A 21,560-nucleotide genomic window follows, 5' to 3' on the forward strand; every position below is an offset into this window, starting at 1 on the left:
CATAATTACATGAAATTGTAAAGCTTAACAACTTTATATATAAATATTAAATTCTCAATTTTAGATTTATGCGATATTTACGGATCATATGTATATGTGCGTATACTATATGCTTTTGTGTTGTTATGTATACATATTATGGAATGAAGTTTGCTATTAAGGAACATGCAAAGAAAGCTTTGTCTAAAATGAAGAACCTTGTAAATTTATGTTCATTTGATTGTTCATTTCTTTGATTTTGCATTGTGTTTTCACCTCCCATTGTAGTAGCTCTACAATATTTCTTTTGTACCATGTTTTCACCTCTCTTATTTGCATGGAAAACTATCAAAGAATAGGTTTTTGGCAAAGGGGCATTGGAGAGAGAGGTTGAGAGAAAATAAGAAAGAGAAATTGGATAAAATAACTTTGGACAGTTTGTGAATAAAGTATTCAAGAAATTCAATATATATTTTTGATAAGTCAAAAGTAGGGAGGGCATCAAGGGGAATCAGGGACATCCCAAGTAGGTTGGCACCTCCCTGACACTCCATTCTATGCCACCTACTCAATAAATAAATATTATTAAAAAAAGGAGAAATATTTACAAAGAGGGGGGACCAAACCAAAACCCTCTAGAAGTCAGTGCGAAGCAATAAAAATAAAATGCAAAAGCCAACTAAGAGAAACAAAAATTCCGCAATCCATTACAATCCCTAGCAAAGTCTGCCATCAAAGCCCAAGGAAGAGAGTGCCTGAAACTGAGTGACCATGTGTTGATCCGCACAACAATTACCTTCCCGGAAAGTATGAGAACAGATAGCTTGAATGCCGAGATGAAAACAATTATGCCATGAAATTCAATATTAATTCAACAGCTCTCAAACAAATGTTGACTGGTACAACTTTTTTAGCACAATGACCTTAAAGAGATGGCAAGTGCTAAAACAACAAACTATGTTCTTAACTATTTTTTGTGGCCCTAGGAGATCCAGATTTTATTGCATCAGTTGTGAATTGAACAATACGTATCATGTTGCATGTATTACAAGTCTTCACCATGCAAACCTGAGATAATATGACGGTCTTATTTCTCAATAGAGAACGCTAGACTTCCTGCTGAAAAAATGCAAACTATTTATAAAGCTTGGTCAAGTTGTATACAATTCACTTTCCTAACTTTATACATAAAAATCCCATTCAATATGCATAAACAAATCAATTCCTTATTCAGGAAATCTACAAGCCAAAATAAACTATCATACTGTGTAATTTAAAAAGATATTAAATTTGCAGTACATAATTAGTAAACATACATCAGATCTATGCATTATCATATTTTAACAAAGTAGTATAAAATTCTTCAGCAGACCAATATACATTAACACCTTTGGATTTAATTTCTAATAAACTTTATAAACTAAATTCTGCAAAAATAAATTTTCTCAATTAATTTTAAGGCATGCAGTCTCTCTTGGTAGTAAAGAAATTTTCATAACGTTAATTGCTGAATAAATGGAATAGCTTTTCGTACCTGCTGCTCTTTGAACAATTGTTCAATAGTGGTATTAAGATCATCTTTCCACCGTTTCTTTTCGTTTTCCACTTCAACTGCTGTCAGGAATGGTGCTATTGTGAATCCTGATGAGAAAATCTTCATTTGAGGACATCCTTCAACAACAAAACTTAGTAAAGATGGGAATATGAATGCTTGTTTCCCATAGCAGAAACTTCTCAAACTTAACAAAGAAGAGAATTCCAAGATTTCCAAGTTTTCAAATATGATTTCTTCTTCTGCTTTTTCTTGATCAACCTTCACAACATCCAACATATTTTCACAATTTCCTATTACTAATTTTGTGAGTTGTACAAGACTTTTAGCTGTTTCATTTGTTATCAAATGAATCAATCCTTTGCAGTTGTCCACTTCCAAATTAGTTAAATTTTTTAAAGATAACGATGATGGTATCAAGGTTATCAAATTGGGACAATTATATATTCTCAAACCTTCAAGATCCCGCATTACAAAATGATCCACCGGTAAGTCTTCCTGCCAAATAAACCTGAGTTGTTCTAATTTGAAAAGCCACAAATTTCTTATTTTTTTGGGAGATCGTGAATTTAGATGATCAACTCCTCCTGTGAGGAACAATGTTTCAAAGGAACTACTATTCACTTCAAGTGTTGCTAGATTAGGACACATTGCATGGAAACCACTTAGAAATGTCGTTGGAGTTTCTTTGAAACAGCACAAACGAAGAATTTCAACCTTTTGGAAGAGATTTTCCTGATAACTACCATTCAATATTTCTTCTGCATCCTTTCCATATAATGCCAAATCTTCCAAGTTGGGGCATACCTAAAAAATAAAGTATTCAAATAAGTACTAGATTGGACTAAGGAGGATACAGTTCTTTTAAGTTTTATGTCAACAATGATAAAAAGGACAAAGACAAGGATCAAGACTGGTGGTTTTACCTTCTCAATAGAAAATAGGGCTTGTTGAAATGGCATATCATGAATTTCGTCCACCTGACCAGGCTCTCGGATGCTTGAATAATTAAAGGAAAACATTCTCAATGCTTCACATTGAAACACTTTCAATATCTTTAATGAAGGGCACTCCAAAGTGTGTTTTCCTGGATAAAAACTCTTGAGGTTTGTCAAACCAAGTAGTTCCAGTTCATTCATTTGGGGAAAACTAAGGCTAATTTTCATTGGTCCTTCTTCCTTTGCAACAATTCCCTCGACGCCACAAGACTCTATCCGGAGTTTCTCAAGATGTCCAAGATGTTGGCTTAGTGATAGTGAAAATATATTTAACAAGCTTTGGCATTCAGAAACATCCACTATTTCTAATTTTCCAAAGTTGATAATTTCACAAGGGTCCTCATTCCATATGTGCTTCAGTTGTGGTAAGCTAGACAAAGTTAATTTTTTCAATTCAGCAATTTGCTTCACCAATTTTTCTTTAGATTGAATATCTTTCACATCAAACACTGTTTTTAATGAATCACAATCTCTCACTTCAAGTTCTTCGAGTGTAAGAAGCACTTGCAATATATTTGATGGAAAAAGTACATTTGACAAAAAATCACATTGTTGCACAACTAGAGATTTCAAATTGCAAAACACATTGGGGTGAAGTTGCCCATACCACAGATCCTTCAGTTCAGGGAATTCAGACAATGTTAAATGTTCAAATTCACAAAATGCAACCTGTTGATCAATCAAATAAATATATCAAGTGATCATAAGGCATTAGTTTTTTTTCACTCACTCATCTATATATGTTTAAGAGAGCCAAATACTACATTTTTTTCTACATATAGAATAATCAAGATATAAGTAAAAATGCCAAAACTACAAGATGCAACATCTGCATATATTTTTATGAATTTAGCTTATATAAAATTCATGCATTTAGCCAATTTTATTTAATATTTAATTATACTATATGTTTTGTAAACTCTTTAACATATAAACAAGCATTTCTATTTATTGGAGTTTGAAATTGAAAAAAATTATATTAATTGGAGAATCTAGAGCTATCACATGCCAGCAATTACAATAAAAGTACATGAACTAAGTTAAAATCCTTATGAGTTTGAAGTTAGATGAAAAAAGGAAGTTTTTATTTATTAAAAAGAGGTTCATGCTAACATGTGTCCTAAGTGAACATGTTAAGAATTCCTCTTTTTGAAAAATAAATTTACACAATTTCCAATACATAATTTCCACTTTTGGCATTCTTAACAGGTGCATGGAGAATCTAGATGTATCACATGTCAGTATAAATAATTGGCTGTTATCTTCCTGGAAAGAAGATTGGTTGTTTTCTTCAATATTTCTTTATTTGGAAGTTAAAAATCAACCATCTTGTATCCAATGAAAAACAACAAGAAAATTGATTTTGCATAGGAAATCAATTGGAAAACTAGAGCATACCTTATCTTCATACATATTCTTTATTTTATCATTTAGGTTCCCTTTCAAATGCCATTTCCCAACATCTTGTGCAGTTTTCACTTTTTGTAGAATTGCAGAGCTGACATTTCCCTCAGAGAAAATCTTCATACGCGGACATTCTCTCACAACTACTTCCTCCAACAATGGAAGTTTCAATAAGCACTTACAAGAGCAAAATTTGTTGAGCCTTGGTAAACATTCAAGCATCAATGTTACCAAACTAGTAAGTGCAATCTCAACATCTTCACTTCCTGTGATTATTTCTTCAAGTGAATTACAGTCTGTTACCGTCATTGTTGTGAGTTTGGCAAGACTTCTCGCTGTTGGAGATGTAATTAATTTTATCAACCCATGGCAATTTCTTATTTCCAAATTTGTCAAGTGACTAAAAGTAGCAGAGGAAGGTGACAACATCGTCAAACTAGGACATGCACGAATGTCAAGGTATTCAAGTTTTTTAAGAACCGGATCGAGTTGGCATCCTTCTTCACATATATTTTGAAGTTCAGGCAAATCAGTAAGTTTCAACGATTTCAGCCATGTGTAACTTTCCTTGGTTACCAATCTTCCTTCTGGGAATATCTTCTTGAAGGAACTCAAACCAACATTTAGCCACTTAAGAGTAGGCACATTTTGGAGAAACCAATCAGGAAAAATAGCATCTTCAATTACAAATCTATATAGTCCAAGAAATGTAATTTTGGTGAAGATAAAACCCAAATTGTTGTTTTGCAAAATCATTTTAGCATCCCTATAGTCAATAAACAATTCCTCCAGCTCTGGAATCACCTAAAACAAACATAAAGCACAATTTACAAGAAGTGAATATTTATTGTTCAGTAAAAAAAACAGAAACATTTACTAATATTCACTTTCCTTTTCTTTGACCATTACAACTGTACGTTCCTCAATTTCATCTTTAACCCACACAATTACCACCTCTACGCTAACTAGATTAATAAATTCCAGCTCGAAGATATAACTACAAAATGCCACCAGTGTTCAATCTCAATATCTTCACCCACTTGTCTTCAATTTGAATATATATTGATGCATTTGGTCATTTTAATCTACAACCTTTTTTCTGGTGGCGATAGTTCGTAGGCTTTGTCTTAAAAGGTACCAAATTTTGACAATTTAATTCGGCTATAATTTTATTTCTTCTAAAAATAGTGACATATATAAAGTTTTCATGCAAATTGTGGTGCATTAATTTGTATGATATGTACCTTTTCAACTATGAGAAGTGGTACTTCTTCTGCGATATGGAGTTTTCCATTTTGAAACATTTTGTGCATGCTTGTAATTGAAGTTTTGAATAAGTTCAATTTTGAACAAACTACAACAAATTGTTTTCTCAAAGATGGACAAGTTAAAGTATGATTTCCTGCAGAGAAACGCTCGAGTTTAGGTAAACTCAAAAGCGTTAGAGTATTCAGCAGATTTAACTCAAATATGGGGGTTGCAGACCCAGATCCTTTCTTCACTGCAACAATTTCCTTCATGTTCTCACACGATATCAAACTAAGTATTTTAAGATGTGAGCAGCAGCAAATGGCTACAGAAAGCGGAAATAGATATTCCATGCTTTCACAACCCCCTACATATACATTTTCTAGATTATGAAAACTAAGAATCCCTTGAGGATCCACACTCCATATATTTTTCAGCTTTGGCATATCACTCAAGGTGATTTCTTTCAGATTTGTTGCATCCTCTTTACTTCCCTTTTCATTGGAATTCAATTCAAATATCTCTTCCACTGAAGCACAGTTTGTAATATCTAGCATCTCTAAATTATTGTATGTTTTTTGCAATGAAGAAGGAAAAACTACTGTGATTTTGTCACATTTATTCACTTTCAACGACTTCAAAGATTCAAACTGGTGGTGCCATATTGTCTTCAAGTTCTCCATGTCATTCAATATGATTTCCTCTAATTTGGAGAATCGAACCTATGATTGAAAATTTATGAACTCATAAATAACTAGTGTCGTCGTTATAAATATTTATTTAAATGCTAGTGCAAAATTGGAATATTCCTAATGGTAAAGTAGCATACCTCTTTTGATGCATCAGTAAGGTTGTTTTTTTCTTCTGTAGCTATTATCTCCACCATCAAAGAACATTTACTAATTTCAAGTTGCCTGAGGTTTATAAAACATCCAACCATGGAGGACAAGAATAAGTACTTTAACTTACCACAATTATCCACAACCAAATTTGTCAATTTGTAAAAGGAATGTTGATTGTCACCCCAAACTTTATTCAAATTTAATGAGCTCAAGGTAAGGGTATCCAAATTAGGAAGTGCAACCTACATAGAAATTAATTAAGCAAATCATAACTGAAGGCTACGACAATTTAATGATATGAATTTGGACTTTGAAGTTGCATTATTCATCCAAAATATGTCGTTAGTCCTTTTACCATTTGACCAAACTCTTAGTTACCATAAGGCATTTTATATGAGAATAAGAGAACTAGGCCATGGCCAATATATCTAACAATGAATGGTTAAGGTAAATACATAAAGAAAGTTAGATATGGAAAATTTTATTGGACCTTGTGTCTTGCATTCCTACAAGTTTATATATCAAAATTAATTGTTTCCTATTAATGACTATCAAGTTATCAAGTAATTTATCCATGATGAGATTGTTCCTTTTACAAAATAAATATTATATACGTTACTTCAATATAAATAATTAGTGTGGAATAAAATACCTGAGCCCCAAAAAATAGTGCAGGAACATACATCTCCAACCTTTGATGGTTCCGCTCATTCTTGGAAGACTTCGACTCATAAGAGAAGAAATTATCAAGTTTGGGCAAATGTTCTAAAATCAGAGAATGCAAAGAAGGAAACTCGAATTTTTCATTAGTTATGTCATTATCTCCACTTGAATCACGATCTTTGAGTATTATCTCTGTCATAGAAGTGCATTGACAAACTTCAATCTCAGAAAGATGAGAAAGTCCCATAACCATTGAATAGGAGAGAAGATATTTTAATTGGACACAATTGTTGACTTTGATAACACTAAGCTTGCCAAAGGAATTAGCTTCAAGTCGGCCATGACATATTCGCTCCAAATTTTTAAGATTCTCAAGTACAAGTTTTTCCAGATTGATAAAGCAAACTTGGACTGTATTCCTCTCTGTGGAGTCAACTATGTGCTTCATTTTTGCATTATTTTGTATGTGGAGGAGCTTCAGCAATGGAAATCCCTCCCAATTGAGTTGGAAAAGCACATTTTGAATGCCATCTACTTCATCCAAGTATAAATTCTCAACCCGTTTAATCAATGCTTTAATCCCATGCTCCAAATGTATGCTTGTTCCCAATTTTAGCATCAATGTATTCAAGTTTCCTTTCTCCATTTGAACCCACTCCCATACCTCTCCAATAACTATTTTGAATTGTTTCAGTTTCTCAAACATCAATTTCAAGTCCCTAGGCAAAACCCAAATCTCAGGAATTTGTAACTCTAGAACAGTCAAGTTTGACAATTGTCTAAGCTCAGCAAGGCTAGCATTTTTGTTTTGCTTAGCTGAGTTCTCTTCTTCCCATGTAATAGATGTATTGCCCAGATACAACTCTTCCAGTGTAGCCAAGCTTGATATGATGTTTGATGGGATTACTTCTATTCCAGAATGAGTCAAATCAAGCATTCTTAGTTTAGTCAGTTTTTCTATTTCGCTTGGTAATTTGATCATTGATGATTTCACAAGGCTGAGAATTTCTAGATTTCTCAGAGCTCCTATTGTATCCATATTTTCCAACACACAATGATCCAGACACAATGTTTGAAGGCTAGATAGGGACTGAAAAGAAGTTGGTAACGAAGACAAGTTCAAGCCTGTTAAATCCAACACTTGAAGACTTTCCATACCCTCAAAAACAGTATTTGAGATCTCTACAAAGGAATCATCACTATCCAAGTAGAAAAACTTAGCATTAGGACAATCTAACCTTTCAGGAAGCTTGCGGACATTACACCCATATAAGATGATCTGTGAGCTTCTTTGAAAATCTTTCGTTGGCCACTCCTTCAAGTCAGATAGGTTTTCCTTCACAAATACATGTTGATCCCTAAGTGCTATAGAGACTGCTACATCACGAACATAGTTATTCATTTGGATCTGCCCACTTGTGTTACATTTATCCAACAAACAAGAAGCCTGCAGAGATTGGATTATATTGTGAAGTGTGTTTCTTGCATCATACACAGTATTTATATTTTTGAATATGTTCAAACCCATAGCAACTTTCAGTAAGTACTCTGCATCCCTATCTTGTAGTGTAGAAGAAAGCAAGAAGATATCCTTCATTTCTTCACTCACTAACAAATTGTAACTCAACTCCAAAGTAGAACGAGTTTTCATATCCATTCCTGCAAGACTATTACTTTCTAATTGTCGTAATGCATCTTCCCAAACACGAATATCCTTATTTTTCAAACCTCTTGCCACTGTCACAATGAGAAGAGGCAAGCCTGCACATTTTTGGGCCACTTGAGGAGCTAAACTCTGTAAACTAATATCATTAACCTTGTCGCCAACCATAAATTGAAACAAGTGCCATGTTTCTAATTCACCCAACAGTTCCAGTCTGAAAGTGAATTCTTCTTCAACCTCCTTTTCCAAGAGCACATCCTTATTGTTGGAGGTCATCAACAATTTGCAGACATTTTGTTTCACATTTTGTTTGGTATATTGTTTATTTTGAATGCGAGATGTACGATCATCTCCTAATGGAATTCCTACTTTCTCCAATTCAAATGTAGGCCAAATATCATCTAGAATGACTAGGATAGTTTTCTCAGCTTTGATTCTTTGTCTTAGACGGTTTGCTCTCCCAACAATAGTCTTCTCAATAAATGTAAGATTCAACTGATCTGCGATCTCCATTTGAATTCTCTCAATATCTGGATTTCTAGATACATTGGCCATAACAACTGCATCAAACATTTTTTTATGCTTAGCTGTTTCAGCAATTTCCTCCACGACGGTGGTCTTACCCGCACCATCTAGCCCATATACCCCAATGTTATGTGCATTAAGGTCTAGTAAAGCCTTTAAAATTTTGTCCTTAAACAATTCCCTGGTCTTAAGCTTTAACCTCCTTGTGGTAGAAGAATAAGAGAAGGTTATTTGATCTAGTGTTGGAAGGTAACCAACTCGATCGAACTTTCCTTTTCCTTGTATTTCAACAATTTTTTCTGAAATCTTGAAGGCTTTCCTACTAAGTTGATGACGCCAAATCAAACTGGGAAAAGGAAATATAGAGCACCTGATGTTAGTACGGCGAGGATCTTCACGAAGCTTATTTGCCTTTTCAATGAGCTCATTTGCATCCTTCAACCAGTTCACCACAACAGCTTCAATTTCCTTACCGCTCCTTCTTTCATCTTCAACACAATTGTTCCATGTTATTCTTGTGGCGTCAAGTTCCTTAACCCGGTCTTCTAGCTTCTTGAAATTGCTTTTGTACAATAGCAAATAACCTGCTTCCCGTCCAATAGGAACGACGGTAAACTTTGCTACTTCTGCGGTTAATGAAATGAGAACCTCCATTCCTTCTCTCGTCCACTTATCTTCCTCTTGTTCCCTGCGAGAGACTGAAAGTGAATATGTGGAAACAAGAAATAATAATTTTTATGAGAAAAAAATGAGGGAAACATTTGGAAAGAACGTGCAATAAATTACTCGGCTAAAATATATTTTCTATGCTTTATCTTTTACCTAATACTACATATTCTCGTACAAATGCTTGAGACTTTTTCATGATATAACTTCATTTATGTCATTGCGACATATTGTTTCTCTATTCAATGTTTTTTTTTCTTTCTGGTTTTCTTTCTTTATCGTCGAAATCAAAACTGGACATGTTGACTAAATATCAAACGTGCACTGTGATAGAATATGACTTTATGTAATTATGTTAGTAATTATTGCTTGACTTTATGTAATTATGTTAGTCATTATGTTAGTTATTATTAGGTAATTACTCTCCATTATTTTGTAATTACTTTCCTAGGTTTGACTCTACCTATTGTAACTATATGTACTCTTGATCATTATCAATGAAAGGCACGGAATTGATTTCCTTCATGGTATCACGAGTCTAATTTCCAGTAACCTATCTCTTTCTTCCTAACAGCCGCCGCCACTTTCTTCAACCAAGGCCGCCGCTTCCTACTCCCTTGAGCCGCCCACTGCCGCTCAAGCGTCTTCCTTAGCCAAACCAACTAGCAGCTTTCTCTTGTGTCGCGCCTCTCTCTTGCGCAACCCATTGCTGCCACACCATGTCTTCCTCTCCTGCCATGTCGTCGTCCGCCGCCGTGTCCTCCACCACTGCCGCGACCTCCAATTCGGCAAAACCTGATTTTCATCCGGCCCTTGCCGTGACCAATATAAAAAATAGCATTCCCTTTGTGCTAGAAATGGAGAAGGATCACTACGCCATGTGGGCTGAATTGTTTGAGATTCATGCTCGTGCCCACAAGGTTGTCGATCACATTATTCCTCAACCTGGAAAAGAGAAGCCTGCTTCCACTGATGCTAGTTTTGAAATGTGGACAATTCTCGATTCAACGGTTCTTCAATGGATTTATTCCACCATCTCTTTTGATCTCCTTACCACCATTATGGAAAAAGGATCCACTGCCATGGCTGCCTGGAAACGTTTGGCTGACATCTTTGAGGATAATCAAAACTCACGTGCAGTTGCTCTTGAGCAAGATTTCTCATCCACTCGCATGGAGGATTTTCCAAATGTTTCTGCCTATTGTCAACGTCTCAAGCAACTTTCTGATCAGTTGAAAAACGTTGGAGCACCTGTCAGCAGTCACCGTCTGGTCCTTCAGCTGGTGTCTGGTCTTTCTGAGCCGTACCGCGGGGTTGCCACCTTAATCCGCCAAAGTAATCCATTGCCATCATTCTTTCAGGCGCGATCCATGCTTACCTTGGAGGAATCCGGCTTGGCAAAAATGCACAACACTAGTTCTCATACTGCCTTGCACACTGCAGCTCCAAAGGACTCTGATGACTCCTCTCAGCAGCACTCAAATCGTCGTCAGAACAACCGCTCTAGATCTGGACACAACCGCAACAATCAGAATCGCCCAAGAGGGCGTGGACAGCGTGGTGGTTCACGCTCCGATGGCCCCTTTGGACCTGCGGCAGCAGCTTCTTCTTGGCCTTCTCAGCCCTGGCAGCAGCAGTATCCACCCTGGTCTCCTTGGGGTTGGACCCCACCTCCTTGGGGTGTGCCTCCTTGCCCTTATCCTACATCTCAGTGGACTCGTCCCACCGGTCCTTCAAGTCAGCCGGGCATTCTAGGTCAGCGCCCTCAGGCTCACACTGCTACGGTTTCACCAGCACCCACTGACATTGCAGCTGCTATGCATACCATGTCTCTCACTCCTCCGGATAGCACATGGTACATGGACACTGGAGCTTCGTCCCATACAGCCGCATCGCAAGGTAATCTCTCGTCTTATTCTAATTTGAGTCATTTAAATCAGAAACTGATTGTTGGTAGTGGACAAGGTATCCCAATTCAAGGGTCTGGTCACACAACTTTACCTACATCTCACAAACAGAAACCCTTAAACCTTAACAATGTTTTACACACACCACAAATTATTAAAAATTTGATTTCTGTGCGACAACTCACAACTGACAATAATGTTTCTGTGTCATTTGACCCATTTGGTTTCTCGATATTTGACTTTCAGACGGGGATTTCTCTCATGAGATGTAATAGCCTCGGAGATCTCTATCCAGTCACCTCTCCCTCTCACTTTGCTGGTCTTGCTTCCAGTATCTGGCACAGACGCCTTGGTCATCCTAGTTCTTCTATTTTGCAGTCTCTTCATAAAAATAAGTTCATTAGTAGTGAACAATTGAGTACTAAGACTATTTGTAATTCTTGTGTGTTTGGCAAACATGTTAAGTTGCCTTTTAATTCATCCAAAAATGTTACTTTAATTCCATTTTATATTTTACACAGTGATTTATGGACATCACCAATTTTAAGTTCCTCTGGTCATCGGTATTATGTTTTATTCTTGGATGATTATTCTGATTTTTTGTGGACATTTCCTATAAGCAACAAGTCTCAAGTTTTTGAAATGTTCATTTCACTTTCCAATCAAATTCGCACACAATTTTCTCAAACTGTCAAATGTTTTCAATGTGATAATGGGCGTGAATATAATAATTCACTATTTCATAAATATTGTGTTGATAATGGTCTTATTTTTCGTTTCTCTTGCCCTCACACATCATCTCAAAATGGCAAGGCGGAACGTAAGATACGCACTATTAACAACATGATTCGCACTCTTCTCGCTCATTCGTCTGTTCCTCCCTCATTTTGGCATCATGCACTTCAAATGGCCACATATCTTCTTAATATCCTTCCTCAAAAGAATCTAGCCAATTACTCTCCAACCCAACTCTTGTATCACCGTGACCCCTCCTACACACATCTTCGTGTCTTTGGTTGTCTTTGTTATCCTTTGTTTCCATCAACTACCATTAACAAACTACAACCACGCTCGACCCCGTGTGTCTTCTTAGGGTATCCCATTAACCACAGAGGTTATAAATGTTTTGATTTGTCGCACAGAAAGATCATTATTTCCCGCCATGTAATTTTTGATGAGACCCAATTCCCCTTTTCCCAACTATCTTCACCACCTCTCCCTGACTATAAATGTTTTACTGATGACTTACACCCACATATTGTCCACCAGTGGAATAATCCTACCTTACAACCTCTTCCTGCTAACCCTCCTAGTCCGCCACCTGACCATCTGTCTCCCTCTATGGCCGGAACCCCTAATACTTCTCCTACCATGACATCTTCTTCCACCTCTATAGATTCACCTAATACCTCTCCATCACCTACACCACCGGCCCCGCCCGCACCTCCTACTAGGACCATGGCCACCCGTAGCATGCGAGGTATCCACAAACCCAGAAAACTCTTTAACCTTTCTGTCACCATTGATGATCCGACCATCTCACCACTTCCCAAAAACCCTAAACTAGCCTTATCTGACCCTAATTGGAAATCCGCAATGCAGTCTGAATTTAATGCTCTTATTAGAAATAATACGTGGGATTTGGTTCCACGACCTTGTGATGTTAATATTATTCGTTGTATGTGGATTTTTCGTCATAAAAAGAAATCTAATGGTGTTTTTGAGCGTTACAAGGCTCGTCTTGTAGGTGATGGCAGGTCACAGATTGCAGGTGTAGATTGTGATGAGACATTCAGTCCTGTAGTAAAACCGGCGACGATTCGCACCGTTCTCACCATTGCACTGTCCAAATCCTGGCCTATTCATCAGCTAGATGTTCAAAATGCATTTCTACATGGTGACCTTCATGAAACAGTATACATGCATCCGCCACTAGGTTTTCGTGATCCTCATCGCCCAGATTATGTGTGTCGATTGCGAAAATCACTTTATGGTCTTAAGCAAGCGCCTCGTGCCTGGTACCAGCGCTTTGCTGACTTTGTCTCCACCATTGGATTTCAGCATAGCACTTCAGATCACTCACTCTTCATCTACCGACGTGGCTCTGATATGGCTTACATCTTGCTTTATGTTGATGACATCATCCTCATCACCTCCTCCCATGATCTTCGAAAATCTATCATGGCACTCCTTGCATCTGAGTTTGCCATGAAGGATTTGGGTCCACTGAGTTACTTCTTGGGCATTTCCGTGACTAGACATGATGGTGGACTCTTCCTCAGCCAGAGTACTTATGCTAGTGATATTATTGCTCGAGCAGGCATGGCCTCGTGCAAACCTTCTGCTACTCCAGTTGACACCAAACAGAAGCTCAGTACCACCGCCGGCACTTCATATGACGATCCTACTCTATATCGAAGTCTTGCAGGAGCCTTGCAGTATCTTACTTTCACCCGACCTGACATCTCTTATGCTGTCCAACAGGTGTGTCTTCACATGCATGCCCCTTGCACCGACCACATGCTTGCCCTCAAACGCATCTTGCGTTATGTTCAGGGCACCCTACACTATGGTTTGCATCTTTATTCATCCCCTATTGAGAAACTTATCTCCTACACTGATGCTGATTGGGGTGGATGTCCTGACACCCGTCGTTCGACCTCTGGCTATTGTGTGTTTCTTGGTGAAAACCTCATTTCCTGGTCTTCCAAACGACAACCCACACTTTCTCGCTCCAGTGCAGAAGCTGAGTACAGGGGTGTTGCTAATGTGGTTTCTGAATCGTGTTGGCTTCGCAATCTTCTCTTAGAGCTTCACTACCCACTTTCCCAAGCTACTTTGGTGTACTGTGATAATGTTAGTGCCATATACCTTTCTGGTAATCCAGTGCAGCATCAACGTACTAAACATATTGAGATGGACATTCACTTTGTTCGGGAAAAGGTCGCGCGTGGCCAGGCACGCGTCCTTCATGTTCCTTCTCGTCATCAGATTGCTGACATTTTCACCAAAGGCCTACCTCGAGTTCTTTTTGATGATTTTCGGACCAGTCTAAGCGTCCGTGAACCTCCCGCTTCGACTGCGGGGGTGTGATAGAATATGACTTTATGTAATTATGTTAGTAATTATTGCTTGACTTTATGTAATTATGTTAGTCATTATGTTAGTTATTATTAGGTAATTACTCTCCATTATTTTGTAATTACTTTCCTAGGTTTGACTCTACCTATTGTAACTATATGTACTCTTGATCATTATCAATGAAAGGCACGGAATTGATTTCCTTCACACTGAACTATTATTCTTCAGTTTTTGATAAATGTATTATTTTTAGGCTTTTTTATTATGTGTAAATTTACATGTGTTAAGAAGTTTAAAGTAGTAACTTTAACTTGAAATTTGTGCATTTATACTACCACCATCCCATAATAATTGAGTGTTTTGCTCCTTTCACACATATTAAGAAAATGTGTATAAGTGAAAGAGAGAGAAAAATTGTTTTGAGTGTCTTGTCAAGTATTGGTGCATTCCAATTATCATAAATGCAAAATAAAATATATTTAATTGAGAGTTTTGAAAGTAGTATTAATTAGAGTTATAATTGGAAAAAAAAATTAATTAATACTCCCTCCGTTTCAAAATATAAGCAAAATTCACTTTTTAGGTTCATTCAATTCAATGATGTATGTGATCCATAATAGTTCATTCATTCAATGATGTATGTGGTCCATATTATGAACCACATACATCATTGAATGAATGAGTCTAAAAAATGAATTTTGCTTATATTTTGAAACGGAGGGAGATATTGCATTGGGAAGTTACATGAGTCAATTATTTTGCCACAATTTTTTTTTTTTTTACAAATGATTCGATTATTTTGGGACTGAGGGAGTATTAAATATGTAGCTTTATAATAAATACTACCTTCATCCCTTTTTATAAGACCCCTTTGATATTTCCAAGTACATGAATTATTTCTTTACCAACATACCCTTATTTATTTTGCATCTTTAATTTTTCTTCAATCAACAACAAATATTATGTTGAAAACATAAACTAACTCTCTCTCTCTCTTAAGGATAAAATTGTAAACATAATAGTAATTATATACAAATTTAATACTACAACCAAGTGAACCAACTTTCTTAATCTCCGTAATTTTTGCAAAATGCTCCTATATTTAGGGACGGAGGTAGTAATTGTTATTTTGCAATAACAAGTTATTAATTTTAGTTGTTTAACTTTTACAATATTTTTTTGATAAACTTTTACGATATTTTTATTACATACTATATCAATAGAAATAGAATGTTTTCTTTTTAATTGAGCATTGTTTATATTACAACTTCACGGCCATTGCCTCTCATTTTATCTTTTATACTTTTTTCCCTAAACAAAGCTTCTAATTTTTTATTGTAAAGTAGTCTAGTAATTAAAAATTCACCTTTTAATTAACATATAATACAGTAAAAATACAAGACAATTTGTTCCAAATAAAAAATTAAAACGGATAAGTATTTCTCTTTGAAATATGTAGGACTGAAGTTTGTGGAAATAATTTGATTTCTGACAAATCAAAAAGTGTTTATTGAGAATATTCTTATGATATCAATAATTGGAAATCAAAATTACAACTTCATAGTCTTTTAAAATCTTAAAAATCATTAAAATTTTGAATAGTCTTTTAAAACCCACAAGATTTATTCATGCAAAAAAATTCTTTTAGAATCCTAATCTTTTTTTTTTGACGTTTAGAATCCTAATCTAATACACCCCTAAAATAAAATATAATGACAAAACAAATAAAAAATAAAATAAATGACCAATACGATATTAGGTAAAATTTAAAGGACGGAAAAATATACTTTACCTTGACTTGGAACAGTAAACAATGTTTATTAGGGATCAAATGTACGTATTTCAAAAAAAAAAAGGATCAAATGTAGTTTTTCCCTCTAAAAAACAATATTAACTAAATTTACGTGATATATGATGAAAATGAAAGTTCATTGTTGTTGAAGTTGCGTTGGAGTCCCACATTATTTGGGTAATTGGATGTATAAATATGTTTGGGCATCTTCATCCTTGAGTTAGATTTGGAATGACATTAATTTAACATGTATCTAAGAGAAAAGTTGCTCGTATGGTCTACTTTTAAATCCTAAAATCTGAAAATGTGTGTTGTGTGTGGAGATTGATTGAAAATCAAGTGATTAAACTCAAACGGTTAAAGAGTTTCATTTCTCCACCACAAATTGTTAATTGGGAGAAGAACCGATTACGATTTAAACAAATATTAGTCAGACTTTACTTAACCTATAACAAAACTCAAGATTACTCAATCTCTTTCCTTTAAAACTAGAGTATTTAAACTAAACAAGAAATTTTTTTGGTTGAATCATCTTTGCTTGCCATTGAAATATTAGCTTAAAAACTTGGCTAACCCATTTGTGAGAATTGTTTGCGTTTCCGTTTTTATTTCGTTTAACCCCCGATTTCGATTGAACTATTAGCTTAAAATCCTTATTCCAATTGGTTGGTCGAACCCAATTTGCAGATCGTCCTTGTGTGTGATGCCTGTTTTAATCCGTAAAGCTCATTGGTGCATTAGATTATTGTTCAATTAATTTGCAATTTATTGTTGAGACATATAGTATATGTGGGATCTTATTGGGGAACAATTGAGATCCATTTGTGAGCAAATAGTTTAGGTGGAGGAATTATTGTATCTTTGTTGAGAGATGTAGACAACATTTGAACGACAAGATCAATTTAATGAGAAATTTTAGAGACATTTTCTTTCTAACACTCACTCTTTTATTGGTGAAACTCATGTGGATCTCACAAGGACTCATTTTCAAAGTGTGAGACTCATGTATTTCACTCAATAAGAGAATGGGTGATAAAAACAAAGTGTCTATAGCATTCCTCTGTATTTAATTTCAACTTGATTGTGATCCGGTGCATTGCGGTTTTCAAGAGGTGCTGGTTATTTCCCAACGTTGTCGTGTTTGTTCCTATTTTGGTAGCGGTGTATTTTCTTTTTTGCGTTGTGGGTTCTTTCCAATTTTTGCATCATTCAACTTCTAGCTTTTTCGATAGGCTGCTTGTATTATTCGGTGCAGTTTAGTTGTTTTTCTGGTGCGATTTGGTTGAATCCGGCATATTTTCAGCAAAGCTTCATATGAACTAGCCCACAGAAATTGGTACCAGAAAAATTGTATCAGCTGAGACCTTAAGAAGAGCACACTCCAAGGTATCAAGCTAACCTAAGTGGTTATGTTTTCAAATCTATGTCTCTTTCTAATGTTTATTATGTTCCTAGTCTCACTTTGAGTCTTTGCTTCTGTTAATCAATTGTGTGATTGTAGTTACTACGTTATATATGTTTTCTTCCATTCGTTTCCATGTGCAGGATCCACACTCCGGGAGGTTGATGGGGGGACACACTACATGGAGACATTTTGTTTTGGATAAGTAATATTGCAGCCTCAACTTCTATTTCCACGATTGATTTATCATCATTTCATTTGAATTCATCATCTTCTAACTTTTCTTTATTATGGTGTTAGGAATAAGGAGGTATTTTTACAATCGAACAATAATATGGCAGACCATTTTCAAATAATTTGCAATTTGTGTTGGTACTGTTAGGAGTTAATTCATAACTACTTCATTCTAGTTTGTTAGTGGTTTGTTACAAAGTAACAACTAGTTAGTTAGAGATAGCTTATGCTACAAGCATACAATACTTTGGCTATATAAAACTTTGTAATGTGTATATTCAAAACTGAATGAAATTCATATCGCAAGCAATAATTCTCTCTATTCACTTCTTCTTCTTCTTCTTCCTCCTGATCCAAACCTTAGAAACCAGGTTATAACTGTTTTTCAGCTTTAACAGTTTAATCCACCTTGTTCTATAGGCTTATCCACCTGGTTCTATATAGAAAAACACCATTGTTGCGCTAACAGGTACGTGGTATGGATATGGGTTTGCGACATGAGAATCCAGTACATATGGGGGTATAGAGCTTCGGTATGCATCGATTTGTATTATTAGTACTTCCTTAATATTGGTAAGCTATCTTGATATTGTAAACAAGTAGAATGATTATAGTAGCAAGTTATAACAAACGCCCACTTCCCAAATCTTTTTTATATATTCACTTTTCTTTCGTTTTTTCTTTTTTATCAATGTTATTTTGCAAGAGACGTTCTCTTTCTCCAATTTTCAAATAGATTTTCCGGTAAAATTTATTTCCTCTAGCAGAGATTTCCTTTCTCTTTTATCTCCTACTCAACATCTTCCTCTTTTTTCGATCTTTACTCACTTGTCTTGGTTCGTCGATTCATTAGTTTCCACGAATTACAAAGGGAATTTGTGCAAGCTAATTTGCCAAAGTACCAAGAACCAGTACACAAGCAAAAATTCGCGGTTCGCAACATGTCAAGAGAATTATGTGACTATGGGAAAGACATTGATCTCTTTACATGATAATGACAAATAAGAAAAATCTTAAGTGTGGTTCCATGATAATGACAGATACCAACCCTAGTGTTTTCTCCTCTACCTCAGACTGATAGGATCTAAGATGTACACATAGGCCCAAATGTACAAAGCCCACTTAGAGGGAGAGTTAGTTACATGAGTGTTGACCTGATGAAGACACGTGTAACAAGTAAAAAATGGGAGGCAGATATTTGTGCATGTGGCCCATTAGGTTTAAAGTGATACACAACTCTCCAATTTCCCTTTTTGCCCCTGCCTTCTTTAGAACCTTTTCACCTTCAGCAACAATTACAATCACATGAACGGAATTGCAACCGGAGTACGGTGGTTCCGACGACTTTAACGGCGGTCCACCAAGACTCATCTGTACCTTCCCTCTCTTCTTGACGCTCGATTTCGCGTAGACTTCCCCATCAACAAAATCATGTAGATCTGGTGGTTTCGGCGGCGGTGCTCGCCGTGGAACTGTTGTCACGGGTTGACCGGAGTCCGGCGGTGGTTCCGTCGAAGGCGGATATGACAGATTCAGCGGCGGTTTTTGAGTGATTGTAGCCTCTTGCTTCCCTTTTCTTTCAATACTCGATTCTGTGTGAATGTTTTCCGGTGAGGATTGAAAATTCATCAATCGTGAAAACATTGTCCCAGTCAACAATGAAACTTCTTCCTTCTCCTTTGTCGATGAGTTCAAATCGAAGTCCAATTTCATCTTCTCTGTTTCTTCAATTTCGCTCTGAACTGAATCACCACTAGAGGTTTTGCCTTCTAGAGTCACCCCCTTGGACCCAAGCTTTTTGCTCAATTCTGTCATAATCACACTCTGTTGAAGCATCTGTTGAGCGAGTTGCTCCATCTGAGAAGCAATACTTTGCAGTGTGGTTGTCACAATTTCCATCTGAGTCTCTAATGCATCTACAAAATGATCAAAGATCCCCCATCCTCTCTATTCTCATTCCTTTATATAACCAGCTCCACTATCCCTCTCTCATGTAACTAACTCTCCCTCTAAGTGGGCTTTGTACATTTGGGCCTATGTGTACATCTTAGATCCTATCACAGACTCTTACCAGGGATTATTAATTCAAGTATGTCTAAGTTTTAACCATGTGAATAGTCTTTCCTATTTATTTAACATTATCCCTCAATGTAAATTCTTTCAAGACATCAGTTGAAAAATGTGTTGATTAAAGGACTACCGACATTGATTTAAAAATTATATCGGTAAGCTAAGAATGAATTTATATAGTATAGTATAATTACCTTTTATGTAGGAAAACTGGCGATCTTAATGGTGAGTTCTTCAATGAATAGAGTGATGTAAATGACCTCTAAACCAGATGCCGAATAATAATCTGCAACAAATTCATTATCACAGTCATTGTAATTCTAAAATCTAAAAATTTAGTAAGACTGCAACAAAGTGTATGTCTGGTTTTGTAGTTTGAGTAACTGCAAATATACATTTAGATCCAAAGAAATTAATATTTGCAAACTTCATTCCTTACAAACCAAACATACTGGCCGAGTGCTGGAGAAAAGCAAGAGTACCTCTTATCAGGAGTTTAAAAACACTGCAAGAATTTAAGTAAACAAAGAGAGTGAATACTTGAGCGGATGGTCACGATCGATCGAGATATGAAATCAATAGGTAACCTGAAAGACAGAAATTTGAGACCAACGGATAAACAATGTGAAAGATTTCAACTTTAGTTTTATCTTGGTTATTTTTGTGGTATTTTTTGTGACTGGAAAACAAGAAACAATAACTAGATTTATGTGGTATCAACCAAATGCACTTTTGAAAACTCAATTTAAATGACAAACAATCAGTAATTTTTTTTTTTTTTTTGAAAAACAACAATCTATAGAATTGAATAGAAAGTTTGGAAGGCCAATGAAGATTCAAACAACAAGACAGACAATTAAGTTTTTTTTTTTTTGGGTATGAGGTGAAAAATAACAATTAAGTTTTGAAGACTTCGAAGGTTTGGAAGGCAAATATGATTATGAATAGTTGAAGAGTCAAACTATAAGACAAACAATTAAACTAATTTTTTTTCTTTTTGTTTTTTGTATGAGGTGAAAAAAATAACAAGGATTGTAAAAGGGAAATATGAAAGTTGAGGAATCAAATATAAATTGCAAATTTACACAGCACTCTTTTTTATGGGTTTCACAAACGGAGAACCTTGCAATTTATAATAAGCTGAAAAAGAAAGCAACTTTAACTGCAAACTAAGAAGAATCTATTTTTTAATATCATTAAGGAACGAATCTATTTATTTTATTCTTTTTTATAATATTATATGATCAAGAAACGAATCCCTTTTCCTGGATAGATACTTGATACTTCCATCAGACAAACATGCAAAGTAGAGAAACGTTACCTTAGATGCTCGAGATTCTCCTTTTGAACAGTGATTTTGAAGTGAAGATGGAGGTAGGAATTTTGTCAGAAATCGGAATCGGCGCTCGTTTCTATTGTTGAAGGGAGGATAGTAGTATGGCTCAAGCACCATTTTGGTGAAACAATTGTAGAAACTCTTGCCACAGCAAGTAAAATACATATGAGAAAAAATATCTCAAAATTTTTACATAAC

The 21,560-nt window shown here is 35.7% G+C and overlaps 1 pseudogene across 1 annotated transcript; it reads right to left on the minus strand.

Moving 5' to 3' along the window:
* Positions 1-459: 459 nt before the first annotated feature.
* Positions 460-21,128, minus strand: LOC146954678 (uncharacterized; annotated as a pseudogene). Its single transcript, XR_015014490.1, has 9 exons — positions 20,509-21,128; positions 20,221-20,312; positions 6,676-9,562; positions 6,011-6,265; positions 5,178-5,903; positions 3,928-4,737; positions 2,458-3,198; positions 1,514-2,338; positions 460-1,095 (listed from the first exon to the last, which is right to left on the minus strand). The product of XR_015014490.1 is annotated as an uncharacterized LOC146954678 (transcript).
* Between the last annotated feature and the right edge of the window lie 432 nt (positions 21,129-21,560).

The sequence above is a fragment of the Medicago sativa genome, chromosome 1, assembly GCF_051527215.1.
Source record: "Medicago sativa cultivar Bolivia chromosome 1, Bolivia_mono, whole genome shotgun sequence".
NCBI classification, from domain to species: Eukaryota; Viridiplantae; Streptophyta; class Magnoliopsida; order Fabales; family Fabaceae; genus Medicago; species Medicago sativa.